Here is a 6,056-nt window from a genome sequence, read left to right on the forward strand (position 1 = left end):
TATCAATAAGAAGGAAAAATGTTTATGTAGGTACCCTGCTAGCTTAAACTTTCAGAGCATGGAGGTCTATTTAAATTAACCCATTCCTATTTAGAATTTTTTTTCTTTCTTTTAGAAGTTGCCACAGCATTATTAGCTGTAAACTTGTTCTGTGAATTTTTCAATTCATTTTTCCCAAGTCTTCAGGAAGCCATTGCTGGAGGTGTGAATTCGGATAGTTTTAAATTATTCACTTACTTTCTCCTCCATTGTTTAGGCATTTGCAAGGCAATAGGATGGTGAACTTTGGTAGACATCTTAACAGCACAATTGATTTACATATTCACTTTAAGACAGAGGAAGTGAGCTGACTGCTGCAAAGATGATCTTTGAGAGAAAAAAAATCTTTTTGCCTTAAACTTAATTTTTTAGCACTTCAGTTCCTAGGTTCATACTCAAACATATCATGCATATACAGTTGTCATTGTCCTGAACAGGAGCTGCTAGGTCTTTAGCATTCCTTGATTTCCTGATACTCCAAAAAATGTTATCGCTAAAGGACCTGGTTGCATAAAGCACTTGGGCACATATCTACATTCCATGCAAAGTCATTCACTGATTGGAGCCTAAGAATGTCTATACTGATATTTTAGCAATCATTTGGAAAAAAAACCTGCTCAAAGCTAGCCCATTAATTTTTACATAATTAAGCATACTTATTGCGGATTCTAAAGTTAAGTTGTTGCTTTATGCAAAAATGTAGAGTTCAGAAGCCTTTAAGGTCAGGGAAGTTAATAGGATTCTTCTGTTGGAGTGTGATTAATCTCATTTTGTTGGTCAAAATTTTAAGTATTTGTCATCCAAAAAAAATATCCCCCAAAACTAGAAAATGTGTTTTCTTTTTTTTAAAATATAAAAATCAGAAGTGTGGAAAATATCTTGAGGAGTATCAAGACTGTGCCTTGGAAGTTCTTAAACACTTGCTTACGGAGGGGGTTTTTTGTATTTATTTAACCTGCTCCATGTGATTTCAGTTAGGTGGAAAATAATTTGAGTCACTTATATAATTCTTACTGTTACAGCAGATGAAAGGAAAGTTTCTGTGTTCCTGGTTAATTTGTAAATTCCACAAGAAACGTGATATTCCTACAGAAAAATGTAGGCTTACATTTTGAGTTTATTCTGAGTTTTACTCAATATGTAATTTTTCCTGAGTTTTACTCAAGAAACTGACAGTTTTCCCAATATTCATCACTTTTCCCCAATTATTTTCTTAATCAGTCTATCTTGAGGTATTGAATAAAATGTAAAATTAATGTTTTAAGTTACCTTCATAGTAGTCTAGAATCAAATTTTAGATCTTGATCTAAATGACCATTTGAATGTGTTTATAAAACAAATTATTTGGATACATTTCATCTACTCTATCTTCACAGACTGTATTTTAACAGTCTAAAATGTTTGAAAAGCAAAGATACTAAGTTAAAAAGCATTCTTTGGCTATTGCAGATATTTTTAAAGGGAAGTTACATGCTCATCTTCTGTCAAGTATTTTAATGATTTAGCACTTCCTCATTCTTCTGACAGTGCCTCTGAAGTCAAAAGTCTTTATCCTGTGCCCACAATCTTTATTCCAAATGAGGGTGATATCTAAAAATGGCTGGCAATGTTGCACGATACAGTGCTTTATGGAGCCATGGTGTCTTAGCCTTGGTTGGTATAGCAGAAGTGGAGTGCACATTACTTCTAATTTTTGAACAAATCTCATGTAGTTGTTGCTTTGTAATATTTTACCTTTGAATGCAATTATAGAAGCCCACATCATGTAGTGACATTTGTGCTCTGACATGCCATGCCCAAAATGAAATGTACTATATTGTATACAAGAAGAATAAATAACATTGTAGTTAACCTAGAGAAGATGTAAATAAAATATGAAAGAAGAGTGGAACAAGACAAATGGTCACACTCTCGTGTGTGTTATATGCCAGAAGTGTAGAATACTCCTTTAAAAATGTAACACACTAATGTATTTTGTACAGCATCTGCTTTAGAAGGTGCCTTATTGAGTTTACCATGAATTGCTTGTTCTGTACACAGATTATGTCCAGTGTATCATTTTTAAGTAAATAACCTTATTTTAGTACACATTAGTTATGTGTTTTGTTACTATAAGATTTGCCTTAAAAATGTAATGACTTGGAAATCATAATACTGTAACTAAATAATTCCCTACTTTTTAATACCTCGTTTATGGTTTTTTTTCCCCACAGTCTTTGAATAAGGTGTTAATGATCACTGTTCAGTGGTGTTCAGAATTATGTGGTGCTCTATAAGTTCAGGCCCTGTATTCCTTGGACTGAATCTGGGCACAACAGTAAAACCAATGTTTCCTTCTCCTGATTTTTATCCATGTCTTATAGCAAATCCAGAAGCAAGTCAAAATTGAATAGTTCTTTTATTTGACCATATGCAAGTTCACTACATGTTGGTTTTATCCATATAAATTTGCCTCAAGCTCTTCGAGTAAAAAGAGAAAAAATAAAGGGATGGGAGATTCTGTAATTGGTTTTTGTTCCCTCTGTGTACAACATTCTTTTTGGGTAGTGATACCCAAATTAAGAGATTTGAGCTAATATATTTATGTGCTGTTGGTTACAAAATTATGCATGTGCTTTTGTATAGCCTGCTAAATTCACTCTTTTTTATGATTCAAGCAAATGAAGACCAATCAAGGTGATGTCTCATCTGTGAGTACACAATTCTATAAAATCTTAGAATTTATTTTCTCATTGCAGAAATGCATCAGCTACTACTCTCCATAGAGTTCACTTTTAGTTTGCAGGCAGGAAGAAGTAACATCCATTTCTATTCTCTTTGCCTTTGATCAGGAATAATCTTAGTTTTAAAGATGGTTTTTACAGTAGCTAGAAAGTTTTGATATCTGAGAATCATATAAACTGTTATCAGTATATTATACAGAAAAAAAGTGTTATAATGATCTTTAAAGTCAAGTGTTAAATTCTTGCATTAGAGTTCTGGAACGTATGGTGGAATACTAGACTGTATGTAGTTTTAAACCTTTTTTTTCCTCAATACATGATACCAGGCAATTCTACTGCACAAAAATTTGCTCTGCTTACGATTACTATCTTGGCAAAGTAAACTTTTTCTTATGGTTGTGGCTGTTGTGTAGTTTGGGGAATATCTTCACTTATTACACTGATCATGGTTGGATTGAAAATTGATATTTTTATATTAGTGTTACAGGACATAATGAAAATACTGTGGGTAACTGAAACTTTTTGCACCAGTCTTTGTTTTGATGAGCACTTAATTTTTTTTCCCTAGTGTTGCTTCTTGAAATGACCACCGGATGGTGCTATATCCTAAAGACATGAAGATCCTTTTGAAAAAATTGGGGGGTTTTGATAAATGAAAATGAATTCTACTGCCTGCTAATAATAAATATAAAAATGTTTGTGTATTATTATTTTTGTCCTCTATATAAAAATGTGTTACTGATGAGCTTGCAATCAGTATTTAAAAACTGAAACAGCCATACCCAGTGACACGTCTAAAAACCCCACATGTATATTTTGTATGCAAGCCAAAAAGCATACTGAGTAGTTGGTGAATTCAATCACAAGCTTTTAAATAAGTTGCAGGAGTATCACTAATTTCATAAAGGATCAGATTTAATTCCATTAATTTCATTAATCCTTTCTGCAGCTTTATCTTCACCTCTCCCCAAAACACCACTTCAGTCTTTCTCACTGCTGTTAATGTAGTAAGTCAATACCTGCTGTGAGTCTGGGTCATGAGAGGACCACTACTGTGAGTTGACCACCTCATGAATCTGGTTCATGAGGGATGACCACCATGGACTTCAGAGACTGGCTTGATACAAATATCTGAAATGGGTTCAGATGCATCTGATTGCAGAATTCAGGCATTGATGGATCTATAGAAAGTAAAATTGTTGATATACAATGGCTACTTGCATTCTGAGTAAAATGAGGAGATAATCTTAGCAACGGAAAAGAAAAAACATTAGGAGACTTTCATTTTAGAATGTAGAGCACTATAAGATACTGACATTTATAAAGCAGTAAAAGTTTCAGTAGCAATTATGCGAAGGCAGTAAGATGCACAGCTTTTTTATCTTTTTATAAAGCTTAGTGGTTTGATCTGTTAATCCAGAAATCTGAGCTATTGGCAACATTTGCTGGCAGTTACAGGATTTTTGGGAAGTACTAAGAGAAGTTGGAAGATTTTTTTTTAAATATGAGGCTCAGGTTGACGCTACATGTATCTGTAGCTTGGAATGAGCATATATGCTTCTGTGCCTGTTGGTGCTTGGCTGAACCTGCCATCAGGCATGCTGGTCTACATAGTCCGCTATGAGATAAACTGAAGCAACTTGTCTACTCTTACAGACAGCTCTCTTTTCCTAATGCCTATGGTCAGCTTCAGTTTGTTTTTTATGTTTCAAAATCCCCTACTCTTAATCCACTGAGCCCCCCAACAGCTATTTTTTTTTAAATTGTCAATTAAGTATCGTTGTCCTTTTGCCATTTTTGTGGCAAATTTTTCTTTCCTTTAGGTCCTAATCTGGAGTCTGCTGTCACTTCATTAAAATGGTTTCCTCTATAGTCTGTTGCCTGAAAATGCGGGTCATGGTGATATGGCTGTGTTAATCTTACAAAATAACCAACAAATCAACCCCCCAAAAAACTGCAAACAACAAAACAAGTGTTTGTGGGAGGTTTTAACAGTCAAATAGTTTGCTTGTATTTGAGAGGTGGTTTAGATGGAAATTTATTAAAAAGCTGATGTATCCATTAAAAAAAAACAAACAAAAACAAACAAACAAACAAAAAAAACCCCCACAACCCAGTAGCTTAATCATCTTTTCTCTTGTTGCTTGAGAACCAAGTTAGGCTTCTTGGCTTCTGCAGCCAATGGAATGTTTTAACCCATTATCTTTCATAAATTTTTGCTTCATAGTCTAAAAGTGAGAGTGTTCCAGTCAAGTATGTCATCTTTGTATATGCAGGTGGCTAATTTAAGCACATATTTGAAGAATACAAATATGAAAATATCTTTAGATTAACATTGTGTTCACTCTGGAGTTGATGATCTCTGAACTTGCCTGGCTTATTCTTCAATAAAAGTAAACTCTGGTAAGCACAAGGATGCCAAACCTTTAGAAGTCCTGTCTGGGTGAACTGCTATCCTATCTACTACCTACCATGTCCTTTTCCAGGTAGCTGTATGGTTTTCGTTCCAATTGAAGCTTTCAGTCAAAGCTTTAAAAACAAGAAAATTGTTTTTAAATATATATATCCCCTGTCTGATTTTAATTGTGGAACTTAGCTGGTAGCTGCAGAATTGGTGTGCACTGAAGATGGGGTGTTCCGTGAGCTACCCTGACCTAGGCAGCACACTTGGCTTGCCACTGCAGAATGCTGCCACCACAAAAGCCCATAATTGGAGGACCACTGGTAAAAACATCTGGGTCACCAAAGTATAGTAGCTTTGTACTGAAAGAACCCAATCTTACCATTTGATGCTTTTCTTCCTTTTTGACATTTCACCTCTTCAAATTTTTCTTGTCTTCCTTCCCTCAGATATTTGAGCAATCTATGGGACAGAAGATGACGCTGAACTTGGGGACACTTTGTGCTGTCTGCTGCAGAGCAGTGCAAGATGTGGCTCCATGCTAGATAAATGGGGAGACTTGGCGCATTAGTCTCATGTGAAAATCGGCATTGGTTAGGAGTAGATGGGAGATAATTTTTGGTAGTTGGATGGAGAATAACAATCTTCTCAGCAAGTCAGTAGCTGAAACTGCTTTGTAGCTTTATTTCAAAAGATACGTATTGTCTGCTTGTCAAACTGTTGTTTTAAGTGCAATATGTATTGGTACCGATGTGTTTTTTAATAATTTTGTAGTTTAGTGTTGCTTAGAATACAAGTTAGGTGGGGAGAAAACACCTTAACAGCAGGATAGATTTCTGTTAGAAAATTCTACCTTAAAAGGGCATAAAACACATGATAAGAATTTACCTTTT

Source organism: Gavia stellata, chromosome 9 (assembly GCF_030936135.1).
Source record: "Gavia stellata isolate bGavSte3 chromosome 9, bGavSte3.hap2, whole genome shotgun sequence".
Taxonomy (NCBI): Eukaryota; Metazoa; Chordata; class Aves; order Gaviiformes; family Gaviidae; genus Gavia; species Gavia stellata.